Source organism: Scophthalmus maximus, chromosome 5, assembly GCF_022379125.1.
Source record: "Scophthalmus maximus strain ysfricsl-2021 chromosome 5, ASM2237912v1, whole genome shotgun sequence".
Classification (NCBI taxonomy): domain Eukaryota; kingdom Metazoa; phylum Chordata; class Actinopteri; order Pleuronectiformes; family Scophthalmidae; genus Scophthalmus; species Scophthalmus maximus.
The window spans coordinates 18088912-18115835 of NC_061519.1; the positions used below are offsets into that span (position 1 = coordinate 18088912).

General features: G+C 40.2%; 1 long non-coding RNA gene across 2 annotated transcripts; it reads left to right on the top strand.

The window, feature by feature from the left end:
* Nucleotides 1-14921: 14921 nt before the first annotated feature.
* Nucleotides 14922-20186, top strand: LOC118311673. Of its 2 annotated transcripts, XR_007030817.1 has the most exons (4): nucleotides 14922-15013; nucleotides 15311-15355; nucleotides 16402-16640; nucleotides 19663-20186. It is a non-coding gene; the product is annotated as an uncharacterized LOC118311673 (long non-coding RNA). The 2 variants fall into 2 exon arrangements; XR_004794046.2 differs by lacking the exon at nucleotides 19663-20186 and having other exon boundaries at nucleotides 16402-18221.
* The last annotated feature ends 6738 nt before the right edge of the window (nucleotides 20187-26924 follow it).

Genomic DNA, 26924 nt, shown 5'->3' on the forward strand with positions numbered 1-26924 from the left:
CGAACAGCCAACATTAAGATCTTATGTCATCGGCAATCGAGTGACTTACAAACATTTTGTGTGTGAGAAGATACAATGCCAGGATAGAGGAGGCCATATCCGCCGAGCAACAGAAAGAACATTGGTAAAATTCATATTAATATTACAAGAAAGTAAACCCACTGGGGCACGATGTAAAGAGACAGTAAATCAAATGGCTTTTTAACATAAGGAAAAGTAATGACTTCATTAAGATAGCACTTAGGCACTATATATTTCAAATGTGCTGCATGATTAAAAGGAAAAAGGGGTTATTATAATGTTACAAATGCATGCTTCAATAATTTAAGATGTGCTGAGAAGGGATTCCATTAGAAACAAAAAAAAATAATCTGTTTTTTTGTCTTACCTTACATTATATGTCGGCTTCAATTTGTTCAGTTTTTTCATTGGTCTGTCAGGTTACAGCCTACTTTTGTCCCACTTTGGGATGAAAGGGGCTTGAGCTCAATCTGTTTAAGATTGTCCACAGAAGTGTTGGTGGATCCAAACGCTCTCTCCCCATTTGTCAGAGGAGCGAAATCAAAGCAATCTTCTTGGCTGCACTTAAGAGGCCTTCATCTGCTGTAACTGACCCATCTCTTCACAGTGTGGATGATTTAGAACACTGGAGGGGGAGGTTTGAGAACATGATTCATTTTTTATATTTCCAGTGGTAGGTGTTTTTTTTTTTTAAAGGTGGATGGGTATGAATGCATGTAGTGGAAGGTGTTTTTAAATGGACTGCATTTGTATATTAGTCTGAACAACCATTCAAAAAGCTGTACACCACGAGTCACATTTACTCATTCACGCAGTGCTTCTATATATAGATGTGTTTATATATACAGTTCTTCACACGCTGGTGGTTCAGCCATCAAAGTTAAACAGTAGGAAAATCTTGCTCAAGGATGTGTATCTGCAAAACAGGTGTTAGCATTGTGAACATGAAAAGGAAAAGGGAAAAAGAACACACACAAAACTCATCTCGTCTCTCCTTAATGAACATACTGTGCCTGTCCAAAATAATGAAGCAAAATACGAGCCTGAGTAGGAGATTACCCTGAAATACAACCCACTTGTTTTTGGCATTTTTTCAAAGAAATGCAGAACAAAAGAATTTCAGCAAACTAGCTACATGTATCGTCCTATTAAATGGAAAGTGTGGCAAATCAACGAGAAAAAAAAATCTTTGCTATGAATAGTAGACAAAAAAGGGGGAAAATAGGGAGTGAGAGAGAAAGAAAGAAGTGTTGATGCAGCGCGGTGGTTGTACGCTCTGCAGGGGAGACATTGGAGACAACCACAGTGGTGTGAAGCTGCTGGGAGAAAGTGGAGCTTGGGTGGTGTAGGGTTCCTGTATTATTAAAAAAGAAGAATGATTGGATGAATTCGATGGTGTGCACAGCGGAGTAGAGCAGAGGTGACAAGCTGGACTAGCCTAAATGACACAAATGCAAAAACATTCACATTTTCAAAATTAATCTGATCAATGGCAAATGAATCACAGTAATCCGCCTGCTTCTCGGTCAGCACTACATCCTCACTGGATTCAGAACCTCAGAACTAACTGGTTGGAATCTGAAGCCTGTTGAAACAAGATAGGTTGTTTTTTTTTGTACATTTCCAGTATTTGACTCTGTTACTCCTTTTGTTCAGTGAACTCATGCTTCACTCTGCTCCTGTGTTCTGCAATTAGAGACCTGCCATTTCCTCAAATCATCATCATTTCTGCTGATGTTTCTATTCTTGTAAACCTCCTTTGTGATAACATTATTTATAATTATCGTTCATGCTTGGCATATTTGTACTAATTTTTACTGCTTAGCTAACTTCCCCTGGTCTTGTTCCCATTGTTTATATCTGTAGTTTTATGTACTTTGTTCTCAATACATCTAGTAAGGCACTACAGGTGAAAATTAGCCTTTTGTGAACTCAGAACAGAAATGTTTTATTAACGTACACTGTCACTGTAAATAAATAAATAAACACCACATGCTGGATTGAACGTTCCTCTAAATACAATGGACGTCAGTCACAGTGAATCTGATATGCAGCTTGTCAGGGAGTGGCTCTACTTTTCGTCTTGCATGAAGCGCAGGGGCATGAAGGTGCAAGATGCACAAGCTGTGCTTATTGGGAAAGACAAGTCATGTTCACTTCAATTTTACCAAGCCTTTGTCAAGGCACTGGGGTACGTTCAAAAGATGCAGTTTCTTTTTTCTTTTTCTTCTTCACTGCTATATAGAGAATAATTTATTTGGGACTATTCAGGAAATCTGCTTGTCAACAAAAGACTCAAAGGACGTATTGATAACAGAGATTGATGATGATAATGAAGAAATGCCAGTTATGCAGGATTCTAAATTTCCTGTCATACCTGTCATCATCGTGTCATCATCGTGCTCATGGAAAAGCCTTCAGTGAGCTGTAATTAGCAGCTTGATATCAAAATATGCCCAGCACTGTTCTATTCTAATTGGTTTTTTTTCATGTCAATTGTCAAATTTCCAAATGTGATAAAACACCACCAAAATTGTAACTGGAATATTTGGCAATATCTATCTATCCTCAAATAAGCACCACACAAACCACAATGTTTTAATTAAAGGTCGTTGTGCCAATAAATTCCACAACAAGCACTCCCGCAAAAGCTCTTTGACAACCGTATGAACAAATGTTTGAACAATTATGACTAAGTAATGAGCTGGAACAAAGAATGGATTGGTCTCATAGCATTGCATACAGTTTATCCTGTTGTGAAAGCAGTATATATGTTGGGAAATGTGGAGTGTCCATAAAGTGGGATTAAGTATTAGGTTTTCAGTTGCCTACACCAAGGTTGAATCATTATCTTAGCAGGCCCAGTTTGATGGTCTTCTTACCACACTTCTGTGTGACTACCACAACCCTTTTGGGGACTATTCATGCTGCAAAAATTCACTTTCACCTCACGCCAAAGGGTTATTGGGTTGCAACACTGTTTGTGGAACTGTCTAAAGAATATATCAAACATCATCCTCCTGGAAGAATTCATCTTAAAAGGCCGTGGACAGAGACAGAATTATTTTCTTTGCAGGACGTACAGCCTCCATACAGGATTGACCCCATTGATTCATCAATGCACCTTATGCTCAACTGTCACCCGGCTGTGTGGACCATGTCGCAGCACAAACCTCGATCCCTTCAGACTTGCCAACGCTTCCCACACTGCAGTGGCGATGACATCCGCCGCTTCTACTCCTTCGTGTTTTGGGCTGACAATGGAATGTGGCTTGGTGTTTTTGCTGCTGTCCTCCCTCCATTTTGACTAGTTGTCTGATTTAAGATGCCCTCCTGCACATCACTGCGATACTGAGCTGTTACTATGCTTTTTTTAGTGGGCCATCTGTCAGCTTGAACAATGCTTGTCTTTCTCCTGTGACCTCTGACGGCAAAAAGGAGTTTTGTGCACAAACCTGTCGCTGAGTATAAGGTTTATTGTTTATTTGTTCTTTTTTTTTGTTTTTGTTTATTTGTTCATATTTTTTTGCTCATGGCAAAATTCTGAATAAACTGAAGCCTCTGTAGTGACTGAACTTCATAGAGCAGTGGATGTGTTTACAATGAAATTAGTACATCTGGGATCACACATCATACAAGATTCAGAGTTTCTTAGATCACATCCTGCCCATTCAACCATTTAGTCAAACCGTTACTGAACCTCGGAACCCTGTTCGCATGCCTCACACTCATGTATCATTTATATACAGTATGAGTCACTGTCTGGAGGAGCGACCTGTTTGTGAAAATGAGAACGTCTACCTAATAAAGCAAATGTGCTGTATATTCTGAGAACGCCAGTCATATAAATTCGGGTCACAAGATAATATCTGGGGGCTCTGTTGGTCTTTGATGTCACACTTGACAAACAAAATTAAAAGTTGAAATTCACATAATAATAAAAAGTGGGGGGAAACGTTGCCAAATGTTAAAAAGTAAGCAGATAAAAACATTGTCGATGCAAAAGGCATAATTATTATTATTTTACATTTCTTACACATAACAAAAATAATCAGCATGGAGGGAATTTCTTTATGGCTCTACGGATTGCAAGGTTGGGTACTAGAATAAAAATGTCTTGATTACATGATTACATAGACCGCGATATATGACATTGAACGGGTATGTAAGGTCCCCAGAGGATGTATCACACAGACTTCTATCTGGTTCTACCTGGAGGACTAAGTTTTAATTTCACCAGGGGAATACCTCAACATTTCCAACGTGGATTAGTACAAATTACAGGTATTCATTGCTCTCACACACACTCTGGAAGAATTGTATTAACTTTGAGGAACTCTTGACCTGTGACGCCATCAAGGAATGACATTATTTGATACTACTTAAATTCAGCAAATCCTCCCTTTAACCCCCGCCTAAGGAGCAATTTTGATCAACCCCATGATGACCACATACAGGCAGTCGTGTAAGATGGCTCAGTGACCGCGATGGTCACCTCGAATTGGTCAGACAAGCCAGAAAAAGGCCAACTGTTTTGTGGCGTCTGCATCCGGATGTCAGAGGTGGGCCTCGAAACAGAGGCATGCTGACTCACACACCGATGCCTCCGAATGCTGACATCAAAACAAACAGACAGAGGAAATAAGCCGTGGCATGGCATCCACAAACAGCTGTCAACCATCCCTGCATTACATGATGGCCTCAGCCGCGTTGAGAACAACAGAGTGTAAATGGGAAGGGACAGATGGACACGCTCCGTTTGGGTGACAGACTGCACAGCCCTGGGAAAGGTGTGCGACAGACAGCTTTTTTTATAAAGAAATATGTTTGATACAGTAGAGGCTTGCTGTAAAATCACATCAGGTTGCCTGAAGAGGGTTTTCTAACTCTGGTGATGGTGATAAAATGGGAAAGTGTTTCCGGTCTGTGGGAAATATGGCCGAGCAATCATTTCTCTGCCTGACGTGGGAATTTGATGATCTAATTAGGCTCAATAATCAAAGCACCAATCAACCCTTGCTCATAGTTTCAACTGACAATCATTGTCAATTTTGTCATAACAGATGCATTTCACGATTGATCTTGAATGCGTACAATTAGAATATGAATAGAAAGTAATAACAGAATTGCACTGGTGAGGTTGTCACAAAAGATGCATGCCAGCAGTCCCCTGATAATGTAGCCTCAGTGATTGCATGTTATCTCTGCAATGATAACAACACATGGGCAATCTCCCGGCATCCCCGGGAGTATTCTGCACCGCTTGCATATCTCGTAATTCAGATATGGTCACACATCAACACTGCTAGTATTTTTTTTGAATTTAGTGCGCAATTTTGCTCAAAACTCTCTGCTGTCACTGGTTATTGATTATAAGGGAAGGCATTGGAAATCTGTGTACTCCAGCTCTTCTGCGTAAACACGCAGACTGTTGAAAAATAATATCTTGCCAATACTGTCGAGCTGTAGGGGCAAAGCAGGGAATAGCACCATGCATTCTCTGGCTTCATCAACGCCATAGATCTTCTTGAATATGACAACTCCACTCAATTGCCCTTGTCTAATGGCTTGTATTCTGATACTAAAACGGAGAACAATATGTAACCGCCTCTGGGGACACAGACAGACTGTGTAGCCTGGAAAATAATTTCATGTATTTTAAATATATATTTTCACAACGGCAATTCAGCTCACAGATCGCTGATATGAATGATCGGGGGTGAACTTTGTTTTTTCTCGAGCTGTCAGAAACCGCCAGAGACATTTGTGTTGCCGTGAGTTTTACTTTCAGTTGTGTAAACATATCTGGGCCATTGACTCTCACAGAAGTATTTGATGCTGTGCGTAATGTTGGAGGAGCGATACACAAACCGAACAGGCAAACATGAGAAAAACAAGGAGCTGCTACTTAAAAAAATACACAGTGCGTTCTAAGTGCCTTTGTTGTGGCTGTTTTGTGAGATTAAAGGGAGGGTTACGGCGGAAGATCGCTTAAATTCCATGTCGTTAAGCACAAAGGAAGAAACTTAGAAGATCACGCAGCTGCTGAGGTGAGTGTAGAGTGACATGAGGGATGAAAACGGGTGTGTCAAACATGCACGAGAACATATACTCAACTTTTGGAACCTATAATTATTGCAATTCAACTTTTTATCGCCCCGACATGCTTGGCGGGCGGATTACTGTACATTTTTGGAATTGAATAGTGTGAGAAACGTTGTGACCAATGGCGGCTTTACAGAAAACATGATTTCCATGGATTGCTTCTGTGTTGCTCAACAGTACTAATTAATGTGCCACTCTCCTGGCAGTGTTGACCTAATCCTGCTTATAGCATCACATTTTATTTGTCAGCGACCTGAAACATTTGCTTCATATGTTTTTGTTTACATGGAAGACAGAGTTGATGGTTTTGAATGAAGGGTATTTTTCACTCCACATTGTACTCACAGTCTGTTTCATTCTTTAAATCTGCCATAGAAAACCTTTTTTGAAAGGAAACCCAGAATCTTAAAAGAAAAGAAGAGAAAAAGAAACTAAACATCAGTTCCAAGGATGGTTTCTTAGCTCATGAATTGCAATTTGCGATATCAAAGCATCTACATGAATATCTTTTGTAAAGCATGTGTAACATATTTTCAAATACCAGTGGCTCATAACACCATTATTTTTGGCAACTCATAAGGGCCCATGAGAACTGCCAAACGCCTCAATTCTCGAATGAAAAATTGGAATGAGGATAACTGATAAAAAGCACGGCCACATTTTCAGCACTCAAAACTTAAATTTCACGATTTTTTTTTCTCAATTTCACATGCTGCTGTTCTTCATTCCTCTCATACTTATGCTAGAGGAGTTTTTAAATGATTGTGGGATAAGGTTTTCTACTTCATCCACAACTTTATCTGATGTGAGTCAATTCTTGCTTATCTGGAGGACGAACTTTCTTTTGCCAAAACTTTTGCTTTTACTTGTGGTCTCTGCGGTCCCTCTCTCTTTCGAAGACATTAGTCTTTTTAGAACTTTAGTCTCTAAACTTTCAAAGTAATGGTGAACCTATTTATTTTCTTCTCTCCATTTATTGTGATACAAGGGATCTTGGACAAACGCTCTAAAGCTGAAAATACCAAGCCAAACTTTCCAAACATCTATTTCTCAAATTTTTCAAAAAAGTAAGCAAGGACACAGTATCTATATTTAATTTTTGCAAGTGCCTGAATGTGTGTGGTTGGGTTAAAATCAGCTTTAAATTCTTTTGCAACAGGGTACATTCTTTTTCTCTTTTGGCTCTTCTGTGAAAGGCTCAACACTGCATGTGTTTGTATATCCTGCCTTTGTGTGACATATTCACTGGTCAGCCTGACGATTTATCAGTACCAGCAAAAGGGAGCTTTTAGCCGCAGTTCACTCACTACAGTTATCAATTTCCCACAGTCATGCAGTCATGGTCCTTGACTCTTTTTTTTTTTTTTCTTCCACACTGCATTGATCCCCTAAGAATTCAATTATGGCTTGCCCCTGTCTAGTGGGAGGTCAAGAAGCAGTGTAAACAACAGTCGCTCGGGTACAGACATCCGGGTCCTGCTCAAGGACACTTCGACTGGTGGATGTTTGCAGTCAGCGGAGCTAGAAACTGGGCTTTACTACTTCAGGGCAGTCTGACTATTCTCTTAGTAACCTTGCTTCCCAGTCCTTGATCGATGAAAAATGCTGTAGGCTATATTTGAAATACATTTCAAACCAAATTTGCAAAATGCTGTCAATTGTATAAAACAATTAAAACATGAGATGAAATCTTACCTTTGAAAAAGATGCATCTTCTTTTCACTGTAAATAATGATAGTGTGTCTGTGGTTCAGATGCAGCGATTGAATTGTTGTTGGCTTGTTACGAGCTCTCTGTGCTTCATTTTGCAGATGATGACCTGAAATCCGTCTAACGAAAAAAAAGGCACAAACTTCGATTTCAACCATAACTACAAGATTACCAGCAACATAACCCTGTGTCCATGGGTTATGTGTTTTCAAAACCTAAGATTTACTGTATGTTCACTTGCAACTATTCAGAATTATTGATTCACTGTGTGATCAATAGCATATTTCAGTGCAAATATAGGCTTTGGGGCTGTTTATCTATCATCTTGACCTTTTGTAATCCTTTAGTCTAATAATCAAAACCGCCCGTGCTTTTGTTGGTCACCGCAAACCGTCCATCGGCTTAACTGAGTTTTCTGTCTGAGGGAATAACCACATGCTTTATTTGCCATGAGTGGATATGAAATATTGAAAAACCCAGTTGGCATTCTGCAGATAAGTCTAATATGAATGCTCTAAAATGAGATAGTATGTTGGAGGAAAATGTATCCCAGCTGTCTCATAAAAATGCATTGTGGTGGGAATATGAAATATATAAAGGATATATAGGGTTGCTGCTTTCAACAGTCACTGGATGCCCCTCTTGCTGCTTGTCTCTTTGACATCACAGTAATGTCAAAACCAACTGCTTCAAATATCCACATTAACAGCAATTTAATGAGGGCTCGGACTGTCTAACACTATTACTGCCCTAATTATTCTCAAAGTGCTTGGTGTGTGAATATGATCTGATCTTCAACAGAAACATGCAGAGGTTCTGGAACTGCATAAAATCTTAAAGGAGCTCAGCCTCTTCAGGGGATAGAGACTTAATGAGCTCAACAGCCTTTGAGTTGCCTGGAGACAGTGGCAGGGTTATAAAGCATTAAAGAAGGAAATCAAGTCCTCCTGAACACAGAAAAAGAAAGAGGCTGCAGAGATTCTGACTTAAGCTGTGGGTGGTGGCCGTACGGCGGCTACGGGGGCTGCTGAGGACAGATGGCAAAGGACCCTGACGAATAGGTGAGTTTAGGGATCGATACAGGCGACATAATCGACAATCACTAGAGCAGTGACATTTAGATGATGCTCATTTAATGCCATCTCCCGACTTAAATCTTTGGGAAGCAATTTCCTGCCAGGTATTTTTCACCGAGTTGGAGGCTTAGAAATGATATTTCAAAGCACCATTGCCACCATGTGCACCATTTCCTTCCTCAGTTACATAGAGAATCGCAGTAGTGTTTAATAATATACAGCGTCAAGAAGTGCATTTCTATTACTGATCCTCTTTTCTCCCCTTCTGCCTCGCTCTGTCTTTCATCCCCAACCCTCATATCAAAACTCCTAGAACTAGTTGTGTTGATCATATTATAGGATTCTGTACTGCCTGTTTCTTTCTCTTGCTGTCCTTCTCTGATGATAACCTCTAAAGTATATGTTTACGGTACTTTATTGTCTATTTTACTCTAATTGAGAACATAATGTTCAAAATGATCATCATGCTGTATTGAAGACGACTTTAAACTAGCAATTGTGACCATTAACTTCTCAGGAAAATGTTTACTGACATTAACAATCAGGTGAGAAGTGGACTCATTTTCTCACAGAAATGGACTCCAGTGGAGTCGCCCTCTGCTGGTCATTGCCAGGAATACAGGCTTCAGGCACTTCTGCATTGACTTCCTTTTCCTTCTTCTGCTCTCTGGACCAGAGAACTACGTCCATCCTTTGGTCAACGATCGAGTGAATTGGCATATTCGTGATTCTCAGATGATAGATCTCCATGATTTTGGTGATCTCCGGATGTTTCCCCTTGTTCCAATACGAGGTTGATATTTGTGATTTCATGTGAAATGTCTCCACGACTACTATTGCCGCGAAATTTGCTTCACACATGAATGATGAATATTAACTTGGACTAAACTTCCTACCTGGTGCCATCATGAAAACTGGCGTGCAAAACACAGAGGTGCTGGCAGGAGGGTTTCACTTAAACTGGGTAGACTTTGCATTTGTATTAATCTTGTATGTTGTGCTAAACCACACTGCATGTTTTAATCAGCCTTTCTGAGCAGCCTGTCTGAAGACGTTTAATCTTTTAAGTGTTCAATTATTAAGGCATGTGAGCTCCGTTGGAAAGGCTAACTATTGATAACACTCCTGAGACTAATTTCTGCACTCAAAACCTCAGAGGCTGTCGATCGCCGCCGCCGTCGTCGGGTTGTGCTCTCGCAGAACTGCTTCATCAGTCTGCATTCTATGACAGATGATTTATTTCCTAAATATAGATTTAAATATTTCATAGGGTCAGTTTGGATAACAGCATATTGTCTGACGGAAATGAAAACAGTAAATCAGAGCGTGAAGAAACCTTCTGGGGATGATTGTATGGTCTTGTCTTTCAGGGGGGAAACCAGGCAGAAACGCAGACCTGGGCTAATTTGATTGGCATCTATTTTGATGGCGGCTGAAGTGTCCAGGTGCCCTCTTATCTAATTTTCTGTTCGGCTGGGAGGCTCGAGTCTATAATGGCCTCGTTATGGAAGCCTGTTAAATCCATTATGAAAGAAGGAAGTAGGAGCGACAATGGGGGCAAGGGCTCAGTTGTTCTGACATTCTTCTGGCAGAAACTCGGCAGGGGGAGCCGTGTTCCTCATTTTCATTACATTTCATTAGATAACGCCTCACTTTTCACAAGCAGTTGAAAAGATGAAATGCTATTTTGCACCTTTGCTCTGCCGTCTGCCCACACAAGAGCGCCTTCCAAGACAGAGCTGTTTTACAGATGCAAAAAAAATAAGATAAAAACAAAACAATACACTTTAGCCTTGGTTTGAACGTCAGGGTGGGGATTTGAATGTCTCTATATTTTCTGCAAGTAACTGAAAAGCCACACACTTATTTATTAAACCTTAGTGAATCATCCAGAGAGAGCTTCTTTTCTTCTTCTTTTTGATACAGCCACCCACGGTGTATCACTGAACAGTCTGCAGCACATCCCCATTCACTGCATAAATTATAACGGTTCCAACCAGATGACGACGGCGAGCGTGCCATCATCATCTGCCTTTGTCTATTTTGGAAAAATTTATATATTGGATTTAGTTTGACAAGAAAAATCATATTCCTGTTTCGTGAGCACTGTGACTGTACAGTCCTGAAATTACTGAAATTATATGTTTTCAGGGACCTCGCAGAGTTATAGGTCATTTTCTGTGCCACAAATGAAATGTTTAATAATAAATGCACAAAATACAGAAAACACGCACAAACGATGTTTAAAAAGTGGTTATAAAATATCTAAAATACCAAACAGCTCTCTACCATCCCCTAGAATGGCATTTTTGTCATGCCCAGCCTTCTTCGTGACCAACTTACATCGCAAATAAAACAGTTAAAATACAATATTGATTTTGCCATATTAAAATTAAAATTTTGTGGCTGACAAATTATTATTAATGCTGTCACATATCAGTGTTTCTTTGACTTAGTAAAGCCACAAAGCCAAGGGAATCATCATCATTGAAACTACAAAAAGGGTTCAAATCACAGTTTAGAATAAACTCTTTTAAAATGGGCAAACAATATACTGTAGTTATCTTAAATAATTCCATCAGTTCCCAAAAATTTAAGATATATACCTATATCTATATATACTTGTGTAATGTATTGAAAATGACAATTAAAAAGTTTGGCAAGAGAGATTTCAAAATTTGCATAAATTAATATATGTCAAGTCTTACATTAGATAGATGAGCTTTCAATGTGAATGTGTAAAGGATTATAAAACGATATATTAAAATAACCATTTTTTCAGGTTCCTAAATATTTGCAAGAGAGTTGCAAACAAAAAATCTCATCGCATTTATATCATACCATGCACTTTTTAACCACTTTACGCTGTATATACAATGGACCAGTAGTGGCAATTGCAAGAACATGAGTGAAATCATAAAATACACTATGGATAAGCAGCGGGTAATGCACACTTAGCTCATGAAAATACATATGATCAAAGATCTTTAATTATCAAAGCGCTATAAAAAAATAAAAACGAATGTATTGTAATGCATAAGGCAAATCCTTTCACTTAGCGTTTAATCAGCATCAAAAACCGATGCGACATACAGAAACTTGAATAAAAGAGCACGTCATCTTGGACAGTAATTAGTGACAGTACCCATATATGCATTAACAGTGATAATTACATGACTCGCGCAGTAAATATTAATACACATATGGGACGTTTCTATTCAGTGTCCATATAAGTAAAAGAGGCACCATGAACTCTGTGAAGCAAACAGCAGCTATACTTTGATGAAATGCCCCTCAGTATTCCATATTTAAATCCATATGTTGCATAAACAAACACACTAGATAATAGGACTATGAATATTTAATCTGTGAATTATGGCCATGGATGAATGTGGATTATTTTGTATTAACTTCAGGTGATGTTTAACAATTCTGGAGAGGCCTGCTTTATTCTCTTCAATTTCTCTTGTATAAGTAGGCTATTTGGTATTCGTGCATATGGAGGCTATGTAACTTTTGATGAATAGTAGCCACTGTCGCCACTAGTTACAAAATAATAGATTAGTATAGAAATTTGCATAATTAACATCGGCAACCATGAGGTGGTTGTAAAAGACCAAGGATGGCTCCAGCGACAAAACTACCATGTATTGAACTGAGCAACAGTGCATTTATCAACTGTTGATTTAGAAAAGGAAAATGTACTTCATTTTTCTTTCAAAACTTACAGAGACTTGTTTTGGCACAGGGTATTTCCAAAAATTGAATTACCCGACCTTCCCGAATTGAAGGTCAACTGGGTACCTTCAGGAGACATTGTACCTTCACCAGCAGTCATGAATGAATCAATGTTAAAAAGTTACATTGATGTGGTACAAGGCCAAATTCTATTCTGTTTCTGGTTATTATCTGTCGGAAAATATTTAATGTTATGCTCGTGGAGAAAAAGGGGTTTTATCCGTCTTTTTTTTTTTTTTCACATCACACTCCACTGCTTTCATTCAGACATTATGCAATTGTCTATTCCATATTGAGCTGTTACATTACTGTCCCTCTTAGCAAGTGGAGGTTGTCTTTCAAAATGCGTTACCCAGTGAGCCGTTGATAACAACCTTAAGAATCATCGAGCAAAATGTCAACCGGATTCTTCATTAAAGCTAAGTCCGAGTACGGATATCGAAAACAGGCTGAACTTCGTGTTCTGCTGCAACCCTCCTGACCTCCAGCAACAGACGACAACCGCCACCCTCCCCTGGTGCACTCCCCCGTCTCTCTGCGTGTTGTGTTTGCTCTGCTGCTTCTCTTTCCTGTCATGCAACACATAACCTCTAACTGAAGAATATCAATCAATCGGCCCGGAGCACGCTTCATCATTTGGCTCTTCAACTCAGCCTCCTCTACTTTTCGCACAGACCAATCAAGTGATTGTTCTTCAACCTCCTAAACCGCTCCCGAGTCACCCCACACGCTCCGGCGGAAATGTCAAACAAATTAGCGGCCGGACTTTCGGCGAGCATCGCGAGCAAAACAGAAAACACTCCCAGCCCTGGCAGGGCTCCCGCGCAGGGCTTACAACTGAGACAAAAACAACAACTACACCATTGGCCATCAGCAAAGTTCCCAGAGAAGCTGTTAATGTCAAAAGGTGCATCTGTTTTAAATTCCAAACAAGCCCTCTGATGCTATTGGCAGAAGCCTCCTCCATCCCAGCCTTTGTCTGCACCCTGGTGTCTCTTTTTTTTTTTCTAAGTTTATTCCCATTTGGGGATGGTTTGCGGTGCCCTCTGCATATTATTTATTATGCTGTTGTTGTTTTCCTGTGCTTTGCTATGTGGCACCAGCAGGGAGCATACTGCCATGTCCAAGTGTGTTGATATCTGTATTTGCAACATGGCATGAGTGTTCCTGAAAAGAAAAATATTGCCATCATATACAATATGATAAAAAAGTTTATCTTTCTAAAGTTAGATTTTTGTTTTTGGCTGTTCGACTCTTGGTTTCATTGTCTCATGATTAAAACTAGAGGTGTGATGCGTTGCTGATCATTGGCTGACTAGAAGCATTTAATGAAGTGCTATATCTAAACTTTCATTTTCAAAATCTGTTTTTTATCACCTGAGTTACAGTGTAATTTCCCTGTGCTTGCTGTAATGACCATGGGAGGAAGACTTGTCATAGTAAACCTTGACTGTGGGATACAGTACATGCTAACAATCAGCAGTTAAAGTGCAGCTTCAAATCAACCAGGAGCTGGAATAAACAAATGATCACCCTACTCTATTTCATTAATGCTCAATTAGTATTCAAGCATGATTGTATCAGTCATTTATCCTTGGGGTGCTACAACAATCAAAGCAGGATGATGTTAAACATATAGGAAGATAATAAACTCATTCTCAAGTGTTGACGTCCAGTTCAATACACACACAAAACAGTCATATGCATATTGAAACAGGGTTAGAATTAGCCATAAGATGACATTGTTGTAAGATAGTTTGGCTCAAATGTCAAAGGAAGGTGGTAGGTAGGCAGACTCAGCAGACATGTTGACTCTTCAAGGTGAATGTTTATTTACAGCGCTCTCCATAACACGACAGACGTGTAACTTTTCAAAATCAAAGAAAATAAATCTGAAAATGAAATCAGGGAAACTCAAACAAAAGGCACATATTCACGGCAGCACGACCTCACCTTGTTCTTTTTCCTCCGCGAGAAGCAATAAAAAAGAATTCGAAAATGCTACTGAATATATAGGGTGTTCAATTAACACCTCCACTCTCCACACTGTGCCAGTATTTACTGAGGGATGAAACATACAGTGACCGTAACACCAGGAAACATAAATTATCATTTAGCTCCCTTCCACAGCTCATTACATTTCTAAATAGCTATATGAAAGGTACACATCTCTACAGATTTTTCTAACGAACAATTAACTATCAAACCAAGCATTTCGACCAAATAGAATCCCCCACCAGTTGGTTTGACCCATGATAGTCAGCGATGACATCACCAACACCATAAAAACCGGGAAATGCTGGGCGAGGCCTCTCTCGAACAGAAGACCTGCATGGTGGCTCTGAACAAAGGAACAAACAATTGTAAGTATGGACAGAGAAACAAACAATTAAACATTTTCCAAACCTGCAACTTAATGAAGATAACTGAAAGTAGCATATGGCTGTGACGGCTTTAACTTACATATGCTTTGATGTGAACTGTAACATAATGCTAACACAAACAAACCCGGCATAGTGAGTGAAGCACTGTTACCTTAGTAATGCTGAGTACAGAGATCTCATCCACTTCGTCACAATTGTCTACCAGAGTTGAAGGTCGACTACATTTAGAACATTCACCAGCGTTTAAAAAAGTATTTTTCTTTTCATTTCATTCAGCCCAACGTATCCAACTATGAACTGAGAGAGAAACAGTGCCTCTTGGTAAGTATCCTGTCTGCCGGATTTTTTTGATTTTTTTTTTTATAGTTACAAAACTAGTGAGCATTTTTTTAAGTTTTGCACAATTTAATTTGGGTTCCTTGCCATCAGTGCCATTTCATTTACTGCAGATTTCTTGCTTTGTAAGAGGTTAAATTTAATCTCCATGGATAATGGGATACGAATATTAATAAAGATACTAAGGCCAGACTTCTACAGTCCACCATAATGGTATTTAACCACCTGCTCCTAAATGCAAACAACTGGATATTTATGCACTCTAATTCCACTGAATAAAGAAATGCAGCGGCATTGTATTTTAATTAATTCTAGCCAGCAGGGACACATTTTCTCACTTGTTTATGATTGCGCCATAATTCTCGAAGGCCCTGTTCAAACCCCACAGTATGTCATGTTTAATCAGCAGTTTACGCCATGAAAAAGATGTAGGTTGGTGCTTACCTAAGACAAACGGCGCCTCTCCTACATCCTTGCATTACATCCTCTGAGTTTGGCACACCAGGCTGCCATTCTATGCTACGCCATGTTTTCCACGGCCGTAGACACAATTATCCTAAGGCACTTGTTCCCTGCCATGAAGTGTTTGAAAATCTGTCCGATCTCGTGTTTCACACACACACGCACAAAATTTCTTGACAGGACTTGCCGACAATGACAGCAATACCGCGTCAAGATCAAAGCTACTATCAGGATTTCAGTTCACAGCAACACTGGATGCTCCCACACAGCAGGAGGCTTTTCAAGTTGTGTCTCACTGAGAGATGTGTAAAATGTCCATCATGGAAAAACATCACTGGTGCTTTACTATGACAGCAGATGTGTCTCGAGCATTATAAATACAAATCTATTGATCTTTAAAAGGGCTATAGTTTTCATAACTCAACAGTGCTCTGTCCAACTTTTATGCTGCTGCACCTGCTACAAGCTGAGATGACCAAATACGTTTAATTAAGAGTTTGTGATTGCAAGCCACGTACTTTCTGATTGCCTTTCTGTTCCTTATTTTATTCCCTGACCATTTTCTTCAGAGCGATGCCTTCAGGTACGTCGGTTGAGACGGATACTTTGGATGAAACCGATTACTACAGTTAGCCCATCTGCACAGGTGACTATGGGTCACATCCTGTGTATGGAGAAGCTACAGACTCTGCAGACCCTCGTACTGAATGACTTTCCGATCTTGACTGTCCCTGCAGCAACAAGCAGAAAGCCACGTAACTCAAGATATTTACACTTAAAGGAAGAAAACAAAACATCAACAATGAAAGTAAGACAGCGAGATATGAAAAATCACAACTCACAGACACCAAATAAAGCATTTGGCAACAGCCTCGTGCTGCACCTGTCAAAGATACGATCCCATCCATAAATTGAAATAATGTATGAAAGTAACGCTGGAGTTTGTTGTCTGGTGGATTAATAATACAAGGTTCAATAATGACCTCTCCACACAAGGCACATCAGTGTTTCTATTGGCCCCTGGCGAACGTGATCGCCCACAGAAGTAGGAAACGCATGCTTGAGTTCTTCAGTTGGATGGATGATTATATATGACCAAACCTTTAGCTATAGGTTAAAGCTTTAGGTCATTCAATTGGTTCTGTATTTTTGTCCCAAATAAAAATGATCCGTTTTGGATCGTTGTTTTTGTAATGCAGGGTCCTCGTCACAGTTTTTTTTTTTTTTATAAGTGTCTGAAATGATGAAATATTCCGAAGTGATGTTAAAAAAAATCCTTATCTTTAAATACAACACCGACTCGTAGCAACAAGTGGTCACTGATTAGTCTGCACAATTTAGCGCTTCAGGCAAATTCCACTTCACAATGAAATGATGCAATAAAGAGAAACACTGTTTTCATTATCAGTAACTGCTGATATCTCATCTACTGTATGGGGGTACTGAGATTTTTCTCTACGGTTACCAGACATGAGTACCTAATTAGTAATCAGTACAAGAGCTCAGTGCTGGTAAAATAGAAAAAAAAGATGATCTGCAGAATACCTTTCATTATTTCTGTTTTTTTTTCCTTTCCTGGCCAAAGTGGGGGCTTTCAACAAAGTGCTGCTATTCAAATCAATACATCCCTCATTACAGAATGATGAATATTTCATCAGCAAGACTATTACTTCAAATGAATAATTTAACTGTGTTATATCAGTCAGTGTTGGGGGTTCAGTGATACCCTGGTCCCTCAGCTTTTAAACCCAACCACTCATTATGAAGCTCTTTCAAAAAAAACCCTGCATAACCCCACCAAAAAGGTCTGGGATTCAGTTCAGAGATTGTTCTCTCTGAAAATGCTAGGGGTCGCAGTTGAAACCAATGACAGTTTAAGTATCTTCAGCTCCAATTAGCCATGACATATACATTGTGTTGGGAGCATCTCTCTTTCTTATAATGAGCTCCATGCATGGGTAAATCCTGCATGGATGTATGGCTTTTGTGCTGAATTATAAATACCAAAACCTCTCACGACCTGAAACAGTAATCGATCAAGTATTCACAGGATTAAAAGGAATAACTGGGATGGAGCAATTTCCGTGCCGTCAGGTGGAGATTCACAGCTCTTTTTGTAATTTGCCTTTCAACTTGGAGATGGTTGATCTTCTCCCGCTGTTATTGTTGTTGTTTTTTAATACTTGCAAACAGCTTCTTTTTGCCGACAGATACAAACAGAATAAAGTGTAGTTATTTTTCACTTCCTGCTGCCACTTTTTAATGGAACATAGAGTAACTGTTACAATTGATCAATTTGATAAGGCATCCTTTAAGATTTCCCTGACTATTGGCAAGATCTACTGACTTGGTTGACTTTCAATGAAAATTATTGATTTCATTGCTATTATTACGCTGCGCATTGGCTTAGCCAGGGGCAGGGTATTGCTTTCCCCCTGTGTGTGTGTGTGTGTGTGTGTGTGTGTGTGTGTGTGTGTGTGTGTGTGTGTGTGTGTGTGTGTGTGTGTGTGTGTGTGTGTGTGTGTGTGTGTGTGTGTGTGTGTGTGTGTGTGTGTGTGTGTGTGTGTGTGTGTGTGTGTGTCAAAAAGGCATGGACAGATTTCCACAAAAGTTGGTGCGGATATTACTATATCTACTATACGAGCTGAGAGCAGGGCTGGTGTCAAGCCGAGGTCTTCCTGCCTGCCGAGGATGGTAAAAACTTTAATTAAGTTGAAGCGGAACACCTACGCGGGCGGGATTTCTCCCGGTGCTTTATGATGAAACTATGGCACAAAACACTTGGTTGTGTAAAACACTCTTGTATCATTATGAAACTGTGGCCTGTGGCCTCTACACGTGGCTTGCACGGGGTATTTTCATTATTCATTGTTTTCATTGAAAGCTGTCGAACTGCACGAGGCTAGAATGAGGATCTGAAATTTAGATTTAAAAATAAAAATCTTTAGGAACCATCTCAGCACTGCCAATGCAGTACCAATGGAGCAAAGCCTGGTACCTTAAACACGGACTGAGCCAAGTAATACTACCAAAAGGATCGCTTTATTATCACTGACATCAAATCCACTATCATACATTAAATATCGAGTGAGTAGATTTTAACCTTCAGGATTTCCATGGGGGGGAAAAAAGGGATAAATCCACTTCCCCCCCCTCTGAACTTCATCAAATTGGAGATAAGAGTTCTTTCAAGTGTTGAGCTGTGCTGGGTATTAAGTAACACAAGGTCAAAGTCAGCGTTCATGTAAGATTATGGAAATGTCAGTCTTTTCCCTTCCTCTCGACTCTTTAAGAACACTGACACGGCGAATACAGTGGTTAAGTATGTTGCACACAGACAGACGTGTTGATTGCATGAGAAGAACCTATTTCAGTCACATGCCTGCTCATTTGTAGTCGTTCACTCAGACAGGTTATAATTTCTATGTAATTACCTCCATTAGCATGAATTGCTCTTCTGAGGCTCGCGCATGCGATGACATATTGTGAATGCTGATAGTGGAGCATGGGCATCGTAAGTTCTGCAATCTCCTCCTTCAAATGGCTGCACAGCGTCGCCGCAAATAAGGCATTTATCAAGTTAATTCATCTTGTGCAAAGCACAAAAATCTAATATGCTGTATCTGCAGATATAACTTTACCCTTTGGGGCAAAATGAGGACTGGGGTGGGCATCATTTCCCACAGTAGCTGCCTCTCCTAAAAACATGGAAATACAGTTACATGTGCTGTATGCCATTTTAATTCCTTAATACTTTTAAACGATGGTGATATTTATATTGTTTTAAAGCGAAACTCCAATTGAAATTGTTCCTCCCCCTTGTCCTGCAGGCTCAAGAGGCAGCTGTGAAAAGGCAGTTGTTTCCTCCTTGGGAACAGCAGCTCTGGTGAGCTTGAATTCATGTCCATTATATCAGTTACCATAGCTTCTGGGGCTATCCGGTGGAAAACGTATCAAAAGGTCATGGAGTCGTCTCAAACCTCCCCTGCAGCATCACCTTCCTCCGCTGTTCATCTGGAAGCTGCAGTCTGTTGCAAACAATCATGGTTTCATCAAAAATATCCCCTATGTGGGCTTGTAGGCAGCACACATCCAAGTGTTTCACATCAAAACACAAATCACATCAAATGTCCTTTTTGAACATACCACATATGTATATAATTCGAACAATTCTTTTGTTCATTAAAGTCAGTGGTTCAGCAAGTGTTCAGAGAAGAGTCTCACGTTTGAATGGCTTCATTTACATAACTAGTGAGCTTCAAAAGCTTTTCATGAAATTTTCATCAGAGGCATTTTCTAAATGTAGAAGAGCTTTACAACGTCTGATTCTGGATTACTGAGTCTCCTCCATGCATTCGGGGGGCGGGGGGGGCGGGGGGGGTGGACGCAACCCAGTTTTTTTCCCGGCGTCCTAAATCTAGACAAAAAGAAGCTGCTAACATTTTTAATAAAGCCATGTTGTTTCGCCCATCTGTGTCTGCCAAGCAGTTAAGACCCTGACCTTTGAGCATCCAAACCAATGAATATAGCATTGCTGGTTAATCTTTTTTAGCAGCGAGCCATTTGTATCCTCTCTAACAGCATGTCCTCCAAGACTTTATGCTGATAGCGATGGCGGAAGTAACTTATCTGGATCTGTCTCTCCCCGGAGTCTCCCCTATCTCTCCATCCTCTGTCCAAGCGACCTACTGAATGACAAACTGTACTGCTCTCGGTGGATCAATGGCTCATAAGTATAAACCAATTTCCTTTACAAACTGCACTCTGGGAAATAAACAGACGCACTGCTGCAGGAGCCTGACACCATGTGAGCTCCAACAGCACATTATTCATTTTAATGTTGGGGAACTTTGGTATATATCAAACTTCAGTGATAAAAGTTAGAAAGTAAAACTCGTATCAGAATAATGCAGGCATCAGCAGAAATATCTATTTCAGATAATATGATTTGTGTAAAAACAACAACTACAATATTATAGGACGATATACACTGTACATATTGAAAATATGATAATGTATAGATTATGTGAGAAATCCATGTTTGAGTGTTGCTGTAAGTGCTTGACTGTTTTTTTGTTTTTTTACCACAAATGAATGAAAATAAGAGTTTCGGAGATTTCAAACTTTGTTTTTTCATTAGGGACCAGAAAGTGTCCAGAAAACTCCACTACTTGTTAGTGTGTTCAAGGACACCCTGAAACTCACAGGTTAGCTGATACATATATAACGTCCAAATTCATCTTTCCCAACAGACACTTGCTTGTTTAGCCTTTTGAATAGAATTTTCTGACAATATGACTCCTGCGCCATATTGTGCGATTATTCCCCACAGATAACAACCTGTTCCTGCGTATTGAAGAGTCCTTGAGTGCGCCTGCCAAGGAGAATTTTGAAAAGTCTCAGAAATTGAATAGTCTGCAACACAGGACCACTGAAAATGTCTGCGGCGATACATCTTATTCATGACAGTAGTAGCACAACACCAAAGTCCAGTTGAGCCCAATTTCTATTGCAAAATGGATGAAGAGGGTGAAAATATAAAGACCAAAAGAACTAAATAGAACAAGTGCAAAGAAAAGTAGTGATGAGATAAACTCTCACTGTGTTTCGACGTAAATAAAATTAGAGGCGATATCGTCAGAAGAACAACAGAACAATCATCTCAGCAGTGGAGAGGCTCAGGGAAGGGAGAGTCGTAGTGGCGATGGTTTGTGTTTCCTTGTCTTTCATTTGGTGGGATGGGGGATTCGGTTCAGCTCAATAGACTATCTTCTCTCCAGTCTACCAATTGTTTCATCTGGTGTCATCACAACACACAGCTGCTGGACGTAATTGTTGTTCTTTTGGGGGGATTTTTTTTGTAAAGAAGCCTTTTATGGCCAGGTTATGAATTATAGACCGTTTGCTTCTGCGCTGACATTAAAGGAATCTGTGTGCTTTTCAAGACGGTTTGGTTTTTTTTGTTTGTGCTCTCCTGCTGGGGGTTTTTGAGACAAGTGCACTGATGACGCAATTATTATGGAAGAACTATGGAGCAGTTTTTCAGATTAAACGATGACTGACACCAATATGAAGAAGTCGATTATGGTACAGATATTTTTGCCCCTTTTGTGAGAACCTCTAGAATAGCTATGATGACAGAAAACTTTTAACCGCCAGCTTTCATGCCACAATAAAAAGACTTTCACATGTCCCGTAGAAAAGGCTTTGTTAATGGTTTCACGTGAGGTGACACGCTGTGGTGAGTGGCTGTCAGAACAAGTAGTGTCAGTAATTAGACAAGTTGGTTTTGCTTTTTGTCCAGTCTGTATCTAAAAAGTGACTATGACAGTAGGATGCATGTAAATCACGTCCTGATTGTCTTTGGATATTTGAAGTTTGCGCAGAAATAAAGGACAAGAATGCGCACAAGATAAGAGGCTTTAGCTACTGCACTTTCCCTTTCATAACTGAGGGTGTTAAATACCGACGGGTGTTTAACACCTCACGTTGGGTTATGCGCTGCTCTTTCTCCGCTCCGTCTTCTTAAATGACCTCCGGCCTAATTGACGGAAGCTCTGTGGTGTTCAACATCCACCTCTACTCATTATTTTGCTCCTTGAAGTTTCACTGTTTCCTTTCCATTGTTTTTACAACTACTCATATTCCATTTCTTCTTCTCGTTTTCCTTTTGCCAATGCTGCCAATTGTAATGCCAACATTGCATCTGCCAGCAGATTTACTGGAGCTTTGTTCAGTCCCCTTTCTCTTCCAGCTCTCTTCTAGTAACGGCCGTTGATCGCCGAAACGGCTGTTACTCAAGTTCTCTTGAGGCCGTTGCTCTTTTTAAGAATAAAATTATCAATAACAAAAATACTCGCCTTGACTAAATGAAAACCACTTCAGCCGATTAGAGAGAGTGTGGCTTCATGTCATATCGTGAATTGACATAATCAATTCAAGTTTTCAATAACTCATCTGACATCCTTTTTCAGGTCCATTGGGTTTGAATGTCTTTTGAATATTTGAAAGCATAGACTGCAAACAGTTTTCACTGTTGCACAGTAACATCAGGTTTTTTTTCCAAAACGCCATTTACATAAATCAGAAAAAATGCTTCCCTCTCATTTACCTACTGCTGCTACCGCTAGATGACAAGTGTCTTTCTCCTGTAAACCCAGGAGCAAAAACACTGTCACCATCCATTTTGTACTTGATACATGATTCAAAGATTCTTATCATAACACTGATCTCAAGTTGAGCCCTGTGGTGGGAATCTCCTCCTGAGCCCCCAAAGAAGAAAGACTGAAATGACTCAAAGGACTTTTCTCTGTCTGTCTGCACACAGCGAGGAGGGAGTCAGTGAAGATTCTTTGTCTTACAGATCACAGGATATCCAAATGTACTAAAGTCTGGGGCAACTGTTCTTACATTTTCATGGTCTTTAATTCAGGTCGCTGCTTCTTGGAGAGGTTTCAGGAGCTCTGCAGGTTCTAACAGGAGATAGAGCGGGTCGTGCACTAATCAGAAAGATGGTGGTTTGATTCCTGTCTCCTCCCGTGGCCCTGGGCTATGTTTATGAAAATTTGCTGAAAAAACGGTATTCTCCCCAATGGCCAACAGAGGGCGACTCCACTGTTTCCATAGAAGTCTATGAGGAAATGACTCCACTTCTCACTTGATTTTTAACGTCAGTAAAACATTGTCATGATGAGCTTGAGGTCTCAATCTCTAGCTTGTACCTGGTGATTGACAGCTTGTGCCGTCCAATGGGTGCAGGTCACAGGTGAAGTTGGAGGCCACCCGCCAACCAAAATAAGACAATGTGGTCTACAGCGCATGTTCTATGTGCCATCGCTGGTGCGTTTCCGCCCTAACCGTCGTTGCCTAGCAACGTGAAGGTTTGTTACTGGCGTGCGATAAATACTGGGATAGTCGGATCCCTCATTGGTCAGGAATGGAAGGATGTATTTGTTGGTCCGGATTCGTCAGCCAAATAATTTTGTCATGACTGACTTGAGACCAAAAGCGGAGTAACTATTCGGCTTTTTGTTAATCGGTGGCCAAAAACCCGACTCTGCCTGCTGGAGGTCTAAATAGTAAACTAAGTTAGCTAACAACCCATAAAGTAATAATGTCTGTGTTTTGTTCAAACTTTTTTTCACAGCCAATTACTTTTTGCAGGTTTAAATATCAAATAACATCTGTCGTATTCCTTCCTTCCATTCCTGTCATTCACATTTTCAATGTCATCTTCATAAAAGAACATTATGTGAGAGTAGAGGACAGTTGCCATACCTTTACTTTTTCATACCCGCTGAAAGTGCGGCTGATGATCCTCCTGTAATTGTTTGATGTCGATGTTTTTGTTATGAACCCTTGTTTGGAATCGCTCTTGAATGACTCACACAAAATGACTGGATGGAGGGGAGTGGAAGGAGAGGACGATCAATTTAAATAGCTCATATAAACAGTGCATTTTTCACCGTTTTAAAATGCATTTCTAGACTGTAAAAGGAGACGTAGGGGAAAACCGGTTCAAACTGAACACAGAGAGGTTTTGATCTCCTGCAAGAGCCATTTTCTGTGAACCTCCTACTTAATGTTTTGACACTGTTATCCATGTTAATGCTCAGCACAGCGCTTATGAATACTGAGAGCTCTCTTTTGCACATGAATTGTCGGAGTGGTTGGAGATCATTTAATTCTTAGGAGATGGTGATTAACACACGCATTCATTTCAGGTTACGCACCTCTTTGATGCCAGCGGAGGGAGAGAGACCAAACGAGGGAGAGGGGAGGATTGGGGCGGAGAGAGAGGAGAGCGGAAGAGAAGGGGAAGGGAGACGAGGAGAAAGAAATACAAAGAGACAGTCAGAAAGCCACACAGGGATGGGAGAGGCAAATCCTCTCATAAAAATGTATTACTGATGTGCGGCAATGTGCAGGAGAGTGTCTTCATTAACACTGTTGATACTAAGTGCAGCCCCGTTCGAAAGCACAAAGAGCACTTTGCTTTGGCAGACATTATCAACACTGCTCTAAGCTCGACAAAGACGGGAACGAGAGGAGGCAACCGCGTATTGTACAATAAAGGCTGCCAGTAATTGCATCCCAGTTTCCCCTTTGACAACACCGTCTTTCAATGTCATCACGTTCAATTAAAAGCAACGTTCCAGAAGATTTCTTTGGCGCCTGGCTGTCAGATTTTGGAGTTAGAGCTAAACAGATGAATAAATGATGTGCACATAAAACACCTACAGTAAGGGGGGGGGGGGGTTGGGCAGATTGTTACTGAAGTAAAGAGAAGGGTAAAGAGGGATAGATAAGATTTGTTTTTGTGGTAGCTTTGCATCTTAGTTGTCATATTTAACCATTATAGGCTATTGACATGGTCATTATCCTGCTCGTAAAGCCTTCAGCCAACATCACACTGCACGGAGATATTTTTTTTCTTGCCTCTCCACTGTTAATATGCCAACGTCTTCCTTCGAGTAAATATCCCATTGTTTTTAAAGGTCAGGTCCCAGGTGATTCCATAGCTCATGCGAAAAAGGGCAGATGTCGTTAAATGAAACCACAGCGAAGGTCATTTGCACAGAGCAGCTCTTTCATCCTTCACACTGTATCTGTTCCGGAATCTTCAAAGCGTCCACGCATCTCATCATCATCTCTGTGGATCAGCTGCCAGCAGCAGGTCATAGTCTGATTCCAGCGAAATGTATGAGTCATGTTTTCAACTTTCAGCGGACAAAGTAGTGCCTCATTCCGTCTTTGGTCTCTTGCTCCAGTTTTCCACCAGCACATCTTTTGTTTATACAAAAAGAAAATGTCCGGACTTCAGTGCATGTCTGACGGCAGCTTTGCTCTGAATCTGTCTACTATCTACTGTAGTCACCCCAATAATTAAAATCAGAAACTATTTGAACTTTTTTAAAGGATTTACTATTGACTGTTCACCTCACCTCTGTAGATACTACAGCTGTCCATCTTTCCATTCTCTCGCCACACACAGTGCAGTTTAAAATCGGAAACAATAGCTTTCTCGATGTCAGACAGAGGAGGAGAAAAGAGGAGGCTTCTCATTTCTAGCTAGTGACTGTTATTTTTTTTTTTTAAATACCCCACTGTGGGTATTCCAGCTGTGAACGTGGCTTCCCTCAAAGTGACCTGTAATAAAGTTAGCCTAGTGTCTTCCATGGCCAACTGCATGTAAGAAGCTAATGAGCCATACATTTGTGTTGTGCTCTTGGGTTTAGGGGTTATGAATTGCAATAAAAAAATGACACTACCATACAAGGGGTTTAGTGATTGGTCAAGTGATCAAAATAAAGTCACTTCTTATGATGTTTGGTAAGACACAAGTTACTGTATCTTTGTGTTGAAAATATTCAAACCATGTTAATATTCATACACACTGTGCGAGTAACGCAAGGAAACACAGCCCGAGAACATTCGCCCGCTCTCTATCGGTCGCTGATGTCAGTGACGTTGGGAGGATTTTGCTGAATTAAATTTTCCACTCACGCAATTTTGCATCTTTGTGTTATGCGCGTTGCGTCAAATTTGTGTCTACTCATGTCTTTGCATTGACTTTGCACGAAATCTCATCGCGCCTCAGTATAACGGCCCTCATAAAACAACCAATAGGCCATGAAAAGGACACTGACTTTATATACAACGTGGGTGTGACTCTATTCCATGGATTTGCATTTTCTTCTCTTCTTTTTGCGGGTGAAAAAAAGCTCAGCCAGTTTGCAAAGTCATCTTAACATAGTGTAAAATATTGTTTTATCATAACTTCAAAAAAAGTGTCCCCTAGTCTTGTTGGAATTTTAGTTCTTGCGTTATAGCTTTTCGCCCTTGTGTGTCTCCAAGAAGATGCTCAAATGACTGTTTTTCCTTTTCCTGTGTCAGATGATGCTTTGTAAATAAACGACGGTAATCCACCTAACAGCCAACACGCACCTCCAATCTTGTACTTTTTGATCTTGATCAAGGGATGACATCAGAACATTTCTGATACCGATGAGACATTTTGATCATAGAGTTGGTTCTGATTTGTTATATTCTCTGATTTCAAAAAGATGCCCAAGTGCATTGACCGCTGTTT